Source organism: Schistocerca nitens, chromosome 2, assembly GCF_023898315.1.
Source record: "Schistocerca nitens isolate TAMUIC-IGC-003100 chromosome 2, iqSchNite1.1, whole genome shotgun sequence".
NCBI lineage: Eukaryota > Metazoa > Arthropoda > Insecta > Orthoptera > Acrididae > Schistocerca > Schistocerca nitens.
Genome location: NC_064615.1, coordinates 479643223 through 479661475, shown reverse-complemented (window position 1 = coordinate 479661475; position 18253 = coordinate 479643223).

The window sequence follows — 18253 nt, the reverse complement described above, 5'->3', positions numbered from 1 at the left end:
TAGGCAACGTGTGTGTGTGTGTGTGTGTGTGTGTGTGTCATCTATTGTTGAAAAAGGCCTTAATGCCTGAAAGTTTTATTTGTGACAGTCTTTTTGTTGCGCCTATCTGCAACTGAGCATCTCCGCTATACAATGAGTAGCAACTTTTAGCAACTTTCCTTTTCATAATATTGTTACCATTCTGGATTTTCCATTGCTTGATTAGAGCAGTACAAAAATTAGACATGGGACAGTAGTAAGGTCAAAATTGAGTCAAAGGTTGAGCAGTCTTGTGCGCTATCATCTACACTATGAGAACAATTAACTTATTGTATCTGTCAGACTGCTTGAATTTGCACATTCAAAGGTTTTATTGATTAACTTCAATGCTAGTCAACTTTGAAATGGGGCAATCCACAAATTTTTTCTTGACAGTTATGTGTCTGCATAACGTATCCTGCAACATCCTTACAAGCTTTTCAGACTGTTTCTGACCACCCTGTATATAGTACACAGTACTGGACTGGAGACCATTCCTTGACAAAGAGCTTGTATTGTTCTGTATGGAATGTGCATCAAGGGTAAGCAGCCATTGATGCCTATGATGAAGGTATCTGAAATCCTAGGAGCATTAATTTCATGTATCAGTACAGGAATCCGTGAATTAACAAACATTGATGAGAGATCAAAGAGGACTGTGATGAGGAAGCTGTGCTGGACAAATGCAGCCCAGATGCCAGTTGTTTCTATTACATAATAATCAAAAGCCTCTTTTTCTTTATTAAGTAATTTTTAGTGTTAGGCAGTAAGAAATCGTGTTCTAGACACCATTCTCGTTGTGTTTTAACAACCTGTTCCAGATTTTTGATGTTGATAACTGGCCCAGTTTATTTTCCCTTCTTCAGTATGTGCTCAATGATTTGTGTGATCCTCATCAGTGAAAGAGATCTGTTAGATGATATTTCACGGATGATGCAAAACAGAAATTGTCACTGGTGATAAATGTGTAAGAGTCAGATAGCAAATATTGTCAGTTATTTTAAAAGTTGGCTTGATTAGCAGCTGTTTCTTCAAAGTAATGTTGATGGATAGGGCATGATCCAAAAGCATGAGTTCAAATGAAACTGCTTGAGGATTAGCAGACAGTATGTGACTGAGTCAACAAAGTCTTCTGTCCATCCTGTGACTATATGTCTGATGTTGTGGGCAAATCTTCTGTCTTAAACCTCTTGACTTTTCATCAAATGTCAGTCACATTAGCACCACGCATCAATACACAAAACAACTTCCAAAAATATTTTCACTCTGTTGTTGACACATTTGCTTTCTAAAGGCTTGGCCAGACAGAACATGACCTGTCACTACAGCATAGTTCATGGTGGGTAGCTGCAACGTTCGGTCATGTGGACAATGACGCTGAAAGTGGCTGGCCTTAGTGATTGCCATCTGAGCCACTAGATGGTCAAAGTGTCTGAACACCAAACACATATTTAATCTCCAAGTGTTGAGTGAATGTCATTGTGGCAGATGTTGCACATTTTTCGGAGAAATGAGGTGGGAAAGAACTCTTTCTCAGGCTAGTATTGTAAAACAGTATGAAGAAAGGTGGCTTTGGGTGCATGACATTAATACAAAGAGAGAAGGGAATACCACTGACTGTAACTGAAGCAGGTATTATGTCCTAATTTGGCATATATTTATGGATAATTTTAATTGTAGGAAACATTAATTCAGTGCTATTCATTATGGAATGCATTGTAGGTGTTAAGACATCATTACAGTTCTGTTCAGTGGATATATCCCCCAACATTCTTCAGTCTTTTTAAGAATCAAATGAAACTATATGGTTCCCAAGACATTTTTAAGTTTCAAATATCTATTATGTATACATGCAGACAGTCTTGTTCTCAATACCACTGGTGTCATACAAAAAATAGTATTTCCTCAATTCCTTGACCACTTTTTTTCCATTTGCCTGTTCCCACAATACATCTATTCGCTTGACTACCAAGTCCACCAACCCTCTGGAAACAGCTAGCAGCCCTTCATAACCACAAGACTGTTGAAAAACCATTCAGTACTCATTGCTTGGCATCAGCATCCTGTTCAGTGACTCACTATTTCATTTCCTGGAAACCCAGGCCTGACTCCATTCTCAAAAGTTCATGATTAACATTTTGACATTTCCTACCAATCAATGTTGATATGCAGGAGGATTAGCTTTCTGACTCGGATTATTTCCACTGTATTGTGAGCTGCTTTATGCAGGGGTGGGGAACAGTTTTCCATGGAAAAGTTATGAAATTTGCTCTCTCCAAACTGTCCATTAATGATCCATGTGCCATACATCCTGGAAAGTGAGAACAGAAGTTGATCAGCTCCTCTTTAACCCTTGTAGAATAATGTTCTCAAATGGTTTTATTACAGTTGTATTTGCTTGCTCTAACTACCTGGAGTGGAACTAGGAGTCTGATATGAAAGTGATCAGAATGTATTACTGATTTGGCCCCATGTGATCTTTTTAAGACACGCTAGTCATATGTTAGAGAAAGAGGTGGAAAACAAACAGAAATATGAAAAGCAAAGTTTGTTCAGTTATGTCAAGGAGCAATTGTGGGCAAAAGCTGCTACAAGGTAGAAGTGATTCACAAAATTACCATCCAGTATCCCAACCACCATGCTGCAACTGCAATGATTACTGCCTATTCACCACCAACAGCTCCAAGATCAGGACAAATGGGTGCATGATACTGGTACCCAATCTTTGATTATATCACAGATTTGAATGGCAGTTTACAGTTGCAGAGGTGTCACAGTCTATTCTGGGAGCTCCTTTCTTATCATTTTATGGCTCTGAGCACTATGGGACTCAACTGCTGTGGTCATTAGTCCCCTTATCATTTTATGGCCTTGTTGCCAACCCATGACATCAGCAGCGACTGATAGATTCTACTAAATGGGATAGCTGAGAAAAGGTATGCTGTGTCACTCAGATAACAGTACTCATGATTTCAGGGGATACCCCATACATAAACCTGTTATGGAAGTTCCCCGAGATCACAAAATGATCACACACTGAGGTACCACAGGACATCATATTCTTACCACACCAGGACTGCCTGTCAATGCACATCCTTGGCGTCTAATATCGGAAAAATTAGAAGCCATGAATCAGGAATTCTGTAGCATCCTGACACAAGGCATCTGTCAAGCTTCCAATAGCAGTTGGGCAGCCCCATTACACGTGGTGTCAAAGAAGAATTATGGAGTGTGCCCGCATGTTGATTACTGCCAACTCGATGCGAAGACCATTCCTGCCTGGTATCCAGTGCTGCACATACAAGATTTCATTTTCAACATACATGGTAAGACAATATTCTCTACTACTGACTTAGTGCAAGTGTACTATCAAATTCCTGTTGCACCAGAAGACATACACAAGATGGCTGTACCAATGCCATTTGGTATTTTTGAGTTTTTGAGAATGCTTTTTGGATTCTGTAATGTGGTGCAGACATTTCAACACATTATGGACAAAATCAAAAGACATCTGGATTTCTGTTATGTCTACACAGATGACACTTTAATGATGGATGTGTCAAAAGTGGAACATCTAGTACATTTAAAGAAGATATTTGATCATTTATGTATGCAAGGTCTGGTTTTTGACCCTGCAAAATGTACCTTTAGGGCAACAGAGGTTCAGTTTCTGGTATATACAATCAACATCCATGCCATCCAACCTCCTGAAGATAAACGGGAAGCCACACTTAAGTACTTCTGTCTTGTTACAATTAAGGAGCTACATCATTTTCTTGGCATCAGTAATTTCTATCATCGATTTATATGAAATTATGCACTAATAATAGCCCCTTGAATGAACTTCTGAGGGGTGCACCAAAGCCAAATCATAGAGTGCATTGGACAAAAAAGCACATACTACTTTCCGAGCTGTAAAAACAGCAATAGCAGAGGCTACACAATTAGTTCACCCAGTATCACAAGCCCCACTTGCACTCAAGGTTGATGCAATCAGCTACCGCTATTGGCATCATACTTCAGCAACAAGTGGAATATAATTGGCAGCCACTTGTATTCTTCAGTTGCAAGTTGTCACTGACATAGCAGTGCTGGGCAAATTATGATCGAGAACTATATGCCACAGTTAGGATGTTCCAGCACTTGTTAGAAGGCTGACACTTTACCCTATACATGGATCATAAGCCACTGGTGTACGCTTCCAGTATGAACCCAGAGAAAGCATCACCAAAACAACTTCAATATTTGGACTATATTAGCCAGTTTATGACTCATTTATTCTGTGTGCAAGGAAAGTCAAAATGCCAGCAGATGTTCTCTCAGGTGTTGAAGCTATAATCATTGCAATTGATTACAAGGTCCTAGCTCAACCGCAGCAGCATCACGATGAGCTATAAAAGTTATTGGATAACCCAGTGGGATTAATGTTACAATGCAGGACTGTACCAGAAACAAAAATCATATTGTACTGTGATGTGTCTGACATAGAAATACGACCATTATTAACTCACCAGTTTTGATCACAAGCAGTTGCATCAATGCACACCCTGACTCATCCCAGTGCATTGGACACTGTGAATTAGTCAGAGTTTTGTCTGGCCAGAAATGGAGGTAAATTGTAAGAGATAGAGTGCCAGAAAAATAAGATCATTCAGCATGTCAAGGCACCATTAGGCACATTTCTGCTGCCAAGTCAATGCTTTTAACATATTCATACAGACATTGTGGGCCCCCTTCCAATATCAGAAGGCTACAGCTACTGTCTCATGATCATGGATCAATTTTCAAGAGGACCTGAAGCTTTCTTTATGACAGACATTACAGTCAAGACGGTAGCACATAGTTTTTCCATGGATGGATTGCCTGGTTTGGCATACCAGTACACATTACAACAGCTCAAGGACACCACTTTGAGGCAAACCTATTCAAAACATTGGCCAGTTAGTTGGACAATGAGCGTATTCATACTACTGCTTATCATCTGGCAGTGTGGCAGTGAAGGGAATAGTAGGACATCTGCATCACCAACCCAATTCAGCTCTTTATCGTCATGCAACGCAAGACATTACCCACTGTGCTCCTTGATCTCCATTCATCATTTAAGAGCAACCTGAAGACTACAGCAGCTGAATTAGTGTACAGACACATACTGCACCCACCAGGGTGAATGATGGTGCGGTTGATGCATCAGGGTTTGTCAGCAAATTGCAATCGCACATCCAACAACTTTGGCCACTGACACCTAGAGAGCAATGTGGATGACACCTACTCATATCCAAAGACCTCTCCAGCTGCAACCGTGTTGTTGTTGTTGTTGTGGTCCTCAGTCCTGAGACTGGTTTGACGCAGCTCTCCATGCTACTCTATCCTGTGCAAACTTCTTCATCTCCCAATACCTACTGCAACCTACATCCTTCTGAATCTGTTTAGTGTATTCATCTCTTGGTCTCCCTCTTCAATTTTTACCCTTCACACTGCCCTCCAATACTAAATTGGTGATCCCTTGATGTCTCAGAACATGTCCTACAAACCGATCCCTTCTTCTAGTCAAGTTGTGCCACAAATTTCTCTTCTCCCCAATTCTATTCAATACTTCCTCATTAGTTATGTGATCTAATCTTCAGCATTCTTTTGTAGCACCACATTTCGAAAGCTTCTATTCTCTTCTTGTCCAAACTATTTATCGTCTGTGTTTCACTTCCATACATGGCAACACTCCATACAAATACTTTCAGAAATGACTTCCTGACACTTCAATCTATAGTCGATGTTAACAAATTTCTCTTCTTCAGAAACGCTTTCCTTGCCATTGCCAGTCTACATTTTATATCCTCTCTACTTCAACCGTTATATGTTACTTTGCTCCCCAAATAGCAAAACTCATTTACTACTTTAAGTGTCCCATTTCCTAATCTAATTCCCTCAGCATCACCTGACTTAATTTGACTACATTCCATTATCCTTGTTTTGCTTTTGTTGATGTTCATCTTATATCATCCTTTCAAGACACTGTCCATTCTGTTCAACTACTCTTCCAGGTCCTTTGCTGTCTCTGACAGAATTAAAATGTCATCGGCGAACCTTAAAGTTTTTATTTCTCCTCCGTGGATTTTAATACCTACTCCAAATTTTTCTTTTGTTTCCTTTACTGCTTGCTCAATATACAAATTGAATAACATTGGGGATAGGCTGCAACCCTGTCTCACTCCCTTCCCATCGACTGCTTCCCTTTCACACCACTCTCCTCTCATAACTGCCATCTGGTTTCTGTACAAATTGTAAATAGCCTTTTGCTCCCTGTATTTTACCCCTGCCACCTTCAGAATTTGAAAGAGTGTATTCCAGTCAACATTGTCAAAAGCTTTATCTAGTCCTACAAATGCTAGAAATGTACGTTTGCCTTTCCTTAATCTATCTTCTAAGATAAGTCTTAGTGTCAGTATTGTCTCACATGTTCCAATATTTCTACGGAATCCAAACTGATCTTCCCCGAGGTCAGCTTCTACCAGTTTTTCCATTCATCTCATCTGTAAAGAATTCGCGTTAGTATTTTGCAGCTGTGACTTATTAAACTGGTAGTTCGGTAATTTTCACCATGCAACCATGTATTCATATGGAATGACATGGTGCGCAAGCCACTCCAGCTGCCGAATGAAGGGTAATATAAAGTGCTTCATAGAAGCAACAACACTTTTAAGACAGACATCACAGGTATACATTTGAAAAATTCAAACCTACCTTCTACAACATACAACCCTGTGACCATCAAAGATAAAGATGCAGTACCTGAAACTACACATGTCCAACACGACACTGACAAGATACAACCAGCGGGTGCTGTAACGAACAAAGTGACATCGAGTGTAGTTTCCCCTATGAAAAGCGAGTACCACTGATACCACTGACACTGGGGGAGGGGTGGGGGAGGGGAGGAGGTGTCATGTAGAGGATCACACCATGACGACAAGCACAGTAACAATGTGCATAAATATTCTGTAACATGTTCAATTCTATGTGTTGTGATATTCTTTGAATTTCAACTTAGTTTATTATTCAATATTTCATCTATTATGGCATCTGAAATACCTATACATGAGAGTATTAATGTAATAGGTGGAAATAAATCATTAACTTTGAGAAATTAACTACAAATTCATTAAGTTTACTTATAAAAATCTCAACACTTTGGCAATACACAGGGGAAAACAGCATTTACGTAGCCACATAATACTGAAGGTGGATGAGCTGCTGCAGCAGTATGGAATGTTTGTAAATTTCTCTGAATTCCATCACACAAAGGTTCCACTAAAACAAGTGCTTGGATGCACTCACAGAGCACCAAATACATAATGAGCATTTACTTATCACTGATTTCAATTAAGTCAGCCACACTCCTGAACTTAAAGCAAGAGAATAACATGCAGGGAAACACAGAATGAGAACAAATGCTATAACAGAAAGGCTGGTAGAACTATAATTTGCAACCTTCACCTTCACAGAAGATATTGGTTTATAGACCAGATATGACACATATGATATCTCACATGATAATAACGATGCATTTTCATTAGAGAAAGAACCAATCAACTCCACAAGATGTGCAGCAAAGACTCCCCAAATTGTATATGTAATTCAACAGCAGGTGATTTAACTCACATGTTCATTTTTTGGTGAGCAACTAACTTTACAAAAGAGACTAAACAAATTAAAAAGACAGTATCCCATTACCATGATGTGTTGTTAAAATGTGTAATGATCAGATGTACTGCCAATGTGATATGGCGCAAGCAGTATTGTGTACATATAAAATGTCAGTATAGTAAATTACATTAAAAAAACAAGCCTTGAACCATTTGTGTCAATCCTACTTCAGATATGCTAAACATGTGAGCTAATCCAACCTCTTATGGTTCCTATCCACTTGTTCAGTATTCCAGTGTGGGCAATATAGGTGTTTTGTAAGCAGTCTCTTTTGTTGACAAACTGCAGTTTACCAGTAACTTACCAATTATTAAAGTCTGATTATTTAATTTTTCTACAGATATACCTCTGGGATCATTTCTAGTCATGATTAAGAAGCAGAAATAAATTGCTAATAACCAACAAAAAAAGTCAGCACCTTGCAAGAATGAACCACTGAGTAGTTACAGAGGATACACCTGATTTCGGTTTTAAATGAGTAACTCCATGTCACAGCTGTTAATTTGAAGAATATGTTAAACGGTGGAAAGTCCAGGATGAAATAACAACAATATTATTATAAGGTTAGATTGCTACTCACCATATAGAGGAGATGTTGAGTCACAGACAGGCACAACAAAAAGACTGCTATACATTTTAGCTCTCATCCAAAGGGCCTTCTTTTGAAGTAGAAAGCACACATACAAGACTTCATAATATTGTTGAAGAATATGTTAATTATCTTCATTATGACAGGCACAGATGAAATGTTCAGATTATTCAGAGATTGTAAAAATTACATTTAATTTTCGTGGAGTTCGATTTTCCTTCTTGAAAACAATTTCAGGATTTTTTATTTAGTTCCTCCATGATTCTTTGTTATTATTAGACCTAGGATTATTAGGTGTAAAATGTGATAAAAATGGTGTGACATTTTAACGCTCTGACTTCTGGCCATGTAAACCTTGCCATTTTTTAAAATGCTGGCTATTTTTACGGCTGTTCAAAAATTTTTAAGAACACTACCCAAGATTTAATTATGGTACTAACTTTTAATGAGAGCCTGAAACATCTGGATTACATATTTCCAACTTCTTTGAATATTTAGTTTTTTTTTCCTGTATATTTTTAATGAAAGTTAAGTTTTGCAAAAAATATAAAAGTGTATCCATGTCAAAATAGTTTTTATTCACCATTCAAAGTCCACTGTTCTATAGTCACTCACTCACAAAACTGTTGAAACAAACAATGTTAAGCATTTCCATATAAATGTGATCATTCTGCAAATATTTGCAAATAGAAATGGAATGTTCTATGTCAATGGACACAAGAGCTGCATATTTTGTTTCAAAACCATATCTCTTGTTTGTTGCTGTTTGTTCCGCATGGTGTTTTTGTGGCTAAGCTTTCCTTAAGCTTCAATTTTTCAGTGTCTTTCAGCACATCTTTCACATCTGTCAAATGGGTCCTGTGTGCTGCTTCCTCAAAATACTCCTTTTCTAGTTTTCTCGTGAACATTGTCAGGAAAAAGTGTTAGGGCATGGTAAAGTTTTTGTTTGCCTGTTAGTTGAGTACTCCTCTTTTAACACCTCATAAATTCTACAAATAGTGGGTACAATTAGGGTTCTTTTTAAAGTACAAAACATCAACTTAAGATTGGAAAAAAAGCAATTAATATGTGTGAAGATTGATCTGCAGGCTTTACTTGACCATATTTTACTCCTTCAGATCACACATAAAACATGCATTGTTGAAACTTTGTATCCTGATGGAACTTGTGATGGCATTCCCTGCTTTCTTTTATTTCTTTGTTGATTGTCCTTGGTCTCAATGTAACTAGCTGAAAAAATAGGGGGTGGAAGTGCAACTACAGTCTACTGTAACTGATTTAGCCGACAGATGCACAGTTGCATTTCACAGTCTTTTACTTTCACTGTCCACAACCCCCCAATAACACACAGTTGTATGTATATGGCCAGTGCACTATTGTTTAAACTTTCCAAAAGCCTCATTAATTGTTTGCAGGCAAACCTCCACATATTGCTACAATAGTTTACTATTGAACATCTATGAGCAGTAAAAACCTAATCACAAATTTCACTGTTCTTTAAGAATAGAAAGGTATGTATGGAGCAGACACTGTCATTGTTGTAACACATGGCCTAATTGTGTAACACTTATTTCACAGTTAAGTTGAAGCATTGTTACTGTTCTAACCAACACAGGTTTCTCGTCTGAAACTCGGCTGTGGATTGACTGTCTCGTGACCAAAGCTTGGGTCCCTACATATCTTCACAATAATAGATGCTGAAACTACACATTGTTCGAAGTTTAATTTACAGAAATTACAATTGAAACTTAACTCATTAAATTAACTGAATACATTGAAAAAATGGTTCTTCTTAACAGCTTCTTCCATTACAATGGTCAAGCTGAATCATTTGTTTAAATCATGGAATTAACAAATATAAGCACGCAACCAATACTTTGGGCAAAACTGTCAATTACTTTGGATTTAATTAAGAGCCAGCTTTTCTAACATGTTTTTCAATAGAGCCAAATAAATACTTAAATAATGCTCCCAAATTTATGAAACAATTACTGATTTTGCCCTGTAATGAAAGTATTAACTAGGAATAGTCAAAATAAACTAGAAAATCAATTTCATACATTGTACTTGCGTCTGATCTGAGGTAAGTCCCATGTCATGTCTGCTTATAGAGTGCCTACTTGCCTTCCAGAGCCAGGCTCGACTTTACAAAAACTTTGCCTAAATTATTATTTATTCATTTTGCAACCTAGGCCTAGTGTGCAAGTTCCTAGGCTGTCAGTTGATTAGGAATTGAAATTACTCGATAAACTCGTGAAAATATCTCTGCCTTCACAGGAAAATTACACCTTAGCAGGACCTAGCATTACTCACGTTTACTAATTATAAGTCATTCTTTGCCGGCAACATATGAGGTATCCTTGGTGTTATAGACACCTTACACTCATGTTCTGTAGCAAATTAGGATCAATTGGTGTCTCAAGTTTGTAACACACATAGATACTGAGAACACAATACACAATATTTGCTTCTACAAGCCTCATTACTATTACAATTAAAACATTTTATACATACTAATAGAAATTCATTCAGCTTTGTATGTTGTTGCATATCCTTGAACATGATTTTAAAACATTCTTTAACCTACTTTTACTATTCCTTCAAAACTGAAATTACTGTCATGGTAATGGTATTTTTAACCTCTACAGAAATGAATCATACGACACAACTCTTTTTGCATAACTTTTATTACATACTAAATTTAAATATACAACATTTACATATGAAAAATATACTACAAACTTAATCTACTATTTAAAAATTTGAACACTGCTCTATTCAGCAAATCTTTGATTTTATAGATATCCTGTGCGCTGAGTACAAGATGCATACTACCATCCACCTTCGCTACTACAACTAGCGGACTACTATATGGAGATAAAGATGGTTCAATTATCTCCCATTTGAGCATCTTTCTCATCTCTTTAGTCACTGCCTCATTTTTGGACCATGGGATGGTGTAGTTGGCATGGCAAAATGTATCATGAGGCACTACCTCAATGTTATGAGTGTAGCCTTTTATAGTACTGGTTTATCTGAGAACACATTCTCATAACTTATGAGCAGCTGAGCTAATTCATTCTGTTGTGCCACTTACAAATATTCTGATTCCATGACCTTCTTGTTTATCAGATTTCTTTTCTCTTCACTGTCTTCGATAATAGATTCATTATAATATTCTTTCCTTCCACATAAGTCTGAGTACAAGTTTATAACCTGTATGCCCTCAAAACTAACCTGAAAGATGTGGCAATATTTTCCGTGCATTTCTCATGTTTGTAACGTTGGCAATGTCACACATTCACCCTTGTTCATAATGCTCAATTCACTACACAAGAGGTTGATTTTTGCGTCCCTCTGGCGTAAAATTCTATTTCCAGAATGTAAGTGACCATCAATCCTTTAACAACAAGGAACGAGCTTCTTATTGCTCCATTTCCTGTAACAAATTCAAATTGCACCTGGTGCTTTATGATTTGGGATTGTGCACGAACTGCACCTGTCACTCGACAATTTTCTTACAGGCAATATGGGTATATGATTATTTTGGCTTATGTACTTGTAAAGTTCTAAACTCAGGACGTTAGTTGACACACCTGTGTCTACTATTATTTGAATTGGTGCTTGTAATACCATTTGCACAACATCTTGATCTGTTTGTTTACATTTTTGAGGTACACTTACTAATTCCTCCTCTATTTTCACCCCATCATTATACCTCAGCATATAGAGACTGTTATTGTCATTATAGATGTGCCCTCACTACACCATCTCACAGCCAACAATGGAGAGTGGATTGGAGCTGTCTTTAGTCTGGTGGGTGACGGACACTGGGTTGACAGTTATCTGTCACCTCCACTATCCTCAAACTATGATTTTGGTTGTTGGTACTATGGTTGAATTGGCTGTCCTTCCTACTGATGGTGCAGTTTGATTTGTTGCATTGTTCTGATTATGTGGTGGGCAGTTATAGCCTCCAACCTTGTTTTGTTGTGGACCTGAATTTGAATTCCATTGTGGTGCTGCATTTTGTTGCCACTGTGCTGGTGGTTTGTTATATCTGTGTCACTGGTTCCGGTTATTCTGCCACTGCAGATTACCATTGCTATTGTAGCCATTACTCATGCACCTGTCATGATGCCTTTTTTCTGTTTTGATTAGTGTTTATTGTTTGGCCCCTGATTTGGTTGTCTATATTCTTGTCTGCTCCCATTACCATTTGGTATTGGGTTATTATTACTGCAGCTGTAATCAGCTTTCTGCTGGTTAAAACCCGCATGATTTCACTTATTTTACTTTTCATATCCTCAATTAACAGATCCATGGAGTCAACTATGTCCATGAATTGTTCAATGTTGTACTCAGACATGAGTACAACATCAATGTTCGCTGGAGAATGCACATTTCTTGGTCATCCTGTTGGTTTCTTCTTGAGGGCACATCCAATCTCTTCCAACATTTTATTGCGTGTTTCAACAGAACGGCATCATGATGTCCTAAATTATAAAAATGTCAAAACTCCCCCTGTGCCACTACCAAACTATCATTGTTTTTATAAAACATTTTTATGGCTAACGCACGCTGTTTTCCGTTCCACTGATCCATGATTACTGAACTGGCGGACTGTTTACTCGCTAACTGTCACAAACCCATAGTGCTGCCACCTGCCTATGGCTGCTCTACTCATTTAAAATATTTCTGTTATTCTGTGTCACCCTGTATAAAATGTAATCCTCAGTCAACCTGGGTCTCTCTCTCTCTCTCTCTCTCTCTCTCTCTCTCTCACACACACACACACACACACACACACACACACACACACACACACAGGAACTCTGCATTATTGATAAATGGGAAAATAATAGACGAAGCAATCACCCTGGAAATATATTAAAATCTTTTGCCTAAGATACTGCTGAGAAGCTCGGGCATCACACAGTCTTAAAACATGGACCACATTCAGTTCAGCACCTCCTAAAACAGAAGGCAGGTCAGCTGGTAAGATGGAAGCAGCCCAAATGGCATGGTACAAAACACATTCTACTAAAATGTGATTCACAGATACCTGTACACCACAAGTGCTGCATATTTGTGGTTCCTCCAATGGGAGAAGGAATCTGTGCATCAGAGGGCAGTGTCCTATCTAAAGGCACATTAAAAGTACTTCCTCTCAGCCAAAAGGAGGGACGCCACAGCTATGTAATCGGCTTCATCTACTGCAGTTTATTGTTTCTTAAGCCTAACCACTCCTCCTCCCAAAGATGCTTGACCCTGTGCCTTAACAGCACGGTAAATGCATGTACTGGGCCTGTACACTCAGAAAATGCATTTTATAAGCAGGCATTCATAGCTCCTTCATCTGCTGCTTCATTACCCTGAATGCCCCAGCAGAATTACACCTCTTTGCCCTACTCCTGTAAATGGAAAAGAGTGTTGTGGATCAGCTGAAGATACTTTTCTGCTGTATACATATGACAGATGACTTGAAGGGAATTGGTGCAGATGAGGAATTTGGCAACAGCAAGACACCGCATCCACTCCAGCACCCCCAAGATCACATATAATTCACCATCATTTATTGAAAATGTACCAGGTAAGCAAATCTTGAGATCATATTCATAACACAGGGGAACTGATGGATTTACCTTGCTTTGACCCATCAGCGTAAACAATCATAGTCACATTGCTCAGATAGAATTCTGGGGACATCAATTTGAAAACATGGCCTGTAGTAAAATTCTTTTTGTAGATGGATAAATATAAAATAATTCTTCGTCTCCTCATTAACCAGGGCAGTGAATTGCTCCAACCATTGTGAAACACAGAATTATGGTCTGCATTAAGAACTACTAAGTCCTGCCACAACCAAATCCTGAATGGCTTCACTGGAGGGCAACAAATGGTATAGAATGCCGAGGACTGTGGGGTAGAGAGTAGGCTGGATACATGATGCAGGTCTGTCACTGGATGACATGCAATAGTTCACCAGCGTCAACACAGAGGCTGGGAATCGGGCTTACCATATGTGCTCCTGCTGCCAACTGAATCCGTCTCATGGCGAACAGCATTGATGATCTTAAGATCTAGCTGAGCTATAAATCATGCATCCACAGTCAAGGCAGGATCACACAGATGCCTTGTGAAACTGGAACAGACATGTTTGATCTGCACCCCCATGACCTGTGGCTGAGGCATTTTAAAGTATCATAGCTGTAACATAAAATCATGAAGGAGATATGTGACTATATTAAAAAATATGTGCAGTGTGCAAAATGGCAAACAGGTCACAGAGGAAAAAGTCATTGACTGGGTGCAAGCTGCATTTATTACCACAGTATCACATGTTTCAGACATTGCCGTCATCAGATATCCTGGAACATCGTGTTACACAGAGAAAACATGTAGCTTTTGTCACTCAGCTTACATCCAGTCAGTGACTTTTTCCTTAGAGATTGAATCAGCATTTTGCAAACTGTGTATATTTTAAAGTACTCAATGCCTTTAAACATTGACCTTAATATTCTTCAGATATGGTAACTATGCCAGCTGCTCATTAAATGTGATACACAAAAAGCCCACTGAACTTGTAAAATTGAGAACAGGATCTCTCATTCCAAGAATACTAAAAGTTAAATGGTGACAAAAACAATTAAAATTAATGCAAATATATTTCTCTGGGGAGATTAAAATATGCACTATTTGCTCACTCCTCTGAACATCATATCACTAGTTACAACTGACAAGTGGTCATTGCAAGGGTGGAGGAAGAGCAGAATACAGCAAAGTTGTCCACAAGCGATGAACATCAGATAGGAGACTCAACCGTGGGTGTAATACCGTTGATGACAATAGCAGAGTAACACTTGAAACAGATACCTGAGGGACACCATTTTCTTGCTTGAATAGCTCTGAAAGAGCATCACTAACACAATTTAAAAAATATCATCTGGGACGAAAATACTGCATGAATATTGGTAGTCATCCTCAGAAGCCCATTTTGTGAAGCTGTTGCAAGATGTGATGCTTCCTAGCAGTGTCATAGGCTCTCTCATGATTGAAAAAGCTATCTATGAGGTGCATTCTGTCTAAGAAAGGTTCTTGTATTCCCAGCTCCAGCATGTGAGAGTTGGGCAATACCTCTGAAACTCACACTGGGACAGACTAAGTAGGCCTAATAATTCTAGGATCCTAGTCATATGACAGGTGACCATGCATTCTAGCACCTTTCCTAGTGAGGGACATACTGCGCACGATTGGACAATGTGCGTTCCTTCTCTGCTTTCAGAAGAGGTGCTAAAATCGCCTCCTGCCATGAGTTGGGAAAGTCTCTGGTCAATCAAATTGCTTTAAAAAAGGGATAGGAGATTTTCCTTTCCATTCTGTTTGAAGTACTGCAACATGCTGTATGGGATTCAATCCTTGCTTGGTGCATCTCTTTGGCCTGAGACAATGCACACTCAAGCTCCTAGACAGAAAGAGGCAATTGTAGCCTTTGGTGTTGGTGGAATGGTAATTTCAACCACTTCTCTCCATTAATGCTGATGGTGGTGGAAAGCATCAATGGCAGTGATGAACTGAAGTACTCTTCCATTGCCTTTGCAATGTCCTCAGGTACACATTGGACACTCCCCTGTCTCAGTACACATTTCCCACATATCCTCCTTATGGTTGCCCATACTTTCGAAGAGTTAGTGGAATGATTTACTGAATCCAGGAACAAATGCCATGGCCTCTTCATATTCTCTTTGATTGTCCTCCTGTCTTTGCCCTCGAGATCCAAAAGGCTGTGAGGCTCATAGCAGATGGTTGGCATTTGAAATGTCACAAGGCCAGGCATCTTTCCCTGACCACAGAGAGACACTCATCAGTCCACATGGGACACGTCACGTCTGAAGTTGAACTGAGGACTTTGGGATAGATGCATCAGCTAGTAATGTAATCTGTCAGTTCTGGACACATCTCTGTGTTTAAAAGCAGCTATTTGGATTTACAGCCTCCAGTTTGCTCTAATAAGCTTCCACCATGGTGGCTCCCTTCAAAGAGCAGCCCCATTTGCGAGGTGGATACAGGTAGGGAAGTGGTTACTTGAATGCAAGTCTTTGACCACTTTCCAGTCAGCATCCTCTACAAGGGTAGAAGAACAGAAAGCAAGGTCTATGGTTGAGAATGAATCCATAGCAGTGCTGAAGTGTTTGCTACCACCAGAGTTAAGGAGGCTTAATTCTTCTGATACAGTGAGGCTTCAACAATTTGAACCCTGGAGCAGGTTGATGCAGACCTCTATAACACATTATGTTCATTAAAATCTCTTACAATTAGGAAAGTTGGTGGAGTTGTGAGATTAGGTCAGAAAGAGCTGCTCATTCCTGAATTGTTTTCGGTGGCAAATACGTATTATAAATTGAAATGTTGAACGGAATGTGCACTGTGACAGCAACTGCCAGAGTAGCTGCTCTGAGAGGGGTAGTAGTGGAGTGATAAGGGTCATAATGAAGATAGCCACACCACCTCATGCTCCGTCTCCATTGAGGTCATTTTTTCTATGGAGACTTTATTCTCTGAGCACAGGAATGTCACTAATGTTAAAATGTGTTTCCTCTAGGTAGAGGCACAAGGATCTGCCCTGTGCCAGCAGCTTCAGAGCCTCCACATGTGTTCTGTACCTGTTCATCTTTCACTGAAATATAGGTGGCATTTATCTGGAAAGGTTTACATTTTCCCCTTGCTCTCCTGCCTGTAGGAGAAACTGCTTCAAAGTCCATGGCCAAGTCATCATCCATCGAGTGTTTCTGTATCTGATGGTCCATTTTGTTTGGTTTCCGAATTCTTGATTGTATGCTTTGCCTTGGACTTCTCCTTTAGATTTTATGGCATTGATTCAGGCTGAGGCAAACTAGTTTTCATAAATTGCTCTCCCAGTATGGGATCTACATCAGGGTCTAAAGTGGTGCTTCCCATTGGAGTTTGCATAGAGACAGCAACAGTTTAATCTGAATTATTGCTTCTGCAGATGCATTTGCAAGAGAATTCCTTGGTATTAGAATCCATAGGAGACACCTGGTCCAGACAGAAGCACTTCAGAGCACAGCATTTCATTTGTGGGTTGCAATGAGCTTCCAATAACAAGAAGTGGCTTATAGTTTTATTTAACGTGCATTTTAGTCTAAAATCTTTAATTTCTTGAATATTTCTGTTTCTAGTAGACACAGTTTCACATTTTAACTGCTATGCAGTGTATATTTCCACCATTTGTTTTGTGACAGCTGCTTGTTTTCATGTCAGCAGCCAGTTTCAGTTGTAGAACTCGTTAGTTGGACAACAGTTCCAATCGAGGCAGCAGTGCTTCGGAGTACAGCATTTCATTTGTGAGTTCCACATTTTAATTGCAGTTTATCATATAGTTATTGACTTAAGCATGGATAGGGACTGTAACTGCTGTGTTCAGATGTGAGCTGAGTTGGTGACTCTTCACTCACAGCGCCAGGTGGTGCTGGCTTCATTCATGCAGCTTGAGGCTGTTTCAGTGAGTACTGTTGTGGTGAGCTGGACATGGGGATGCAGGGTATGCCCAGCATGCCCCAGCATGTCCCAGAATCGGTGCACTACTTTGACCATCCCAGGTACTGCTCGCATTGAGGATGACCCCTCACCTGTAGTCTAAGGAAGGTTGTTCCAAGGTGTAGCAGGCAATGAAAGACTTTCCAGAGAGCCAATCAAAGGGCTTCCCTGGTTCATCCAATGAACAGGCTTCAAGTGCTATCTGTGGCCGATGAAATCCTGAACCATAAATAGTCGCTCACCCTGTTCCAGAGGAAGCCTCTTTGCCCACAAGATCTGGGGACTCAAAGAGGAGAGGTTTTACTGATAGCTAAGAAATCCAAAGTCAGATGTGTAATGGGGCCCCTTAGAGATATGGCTGCCAAGGAAGGGAAGAAATCCTGTGGG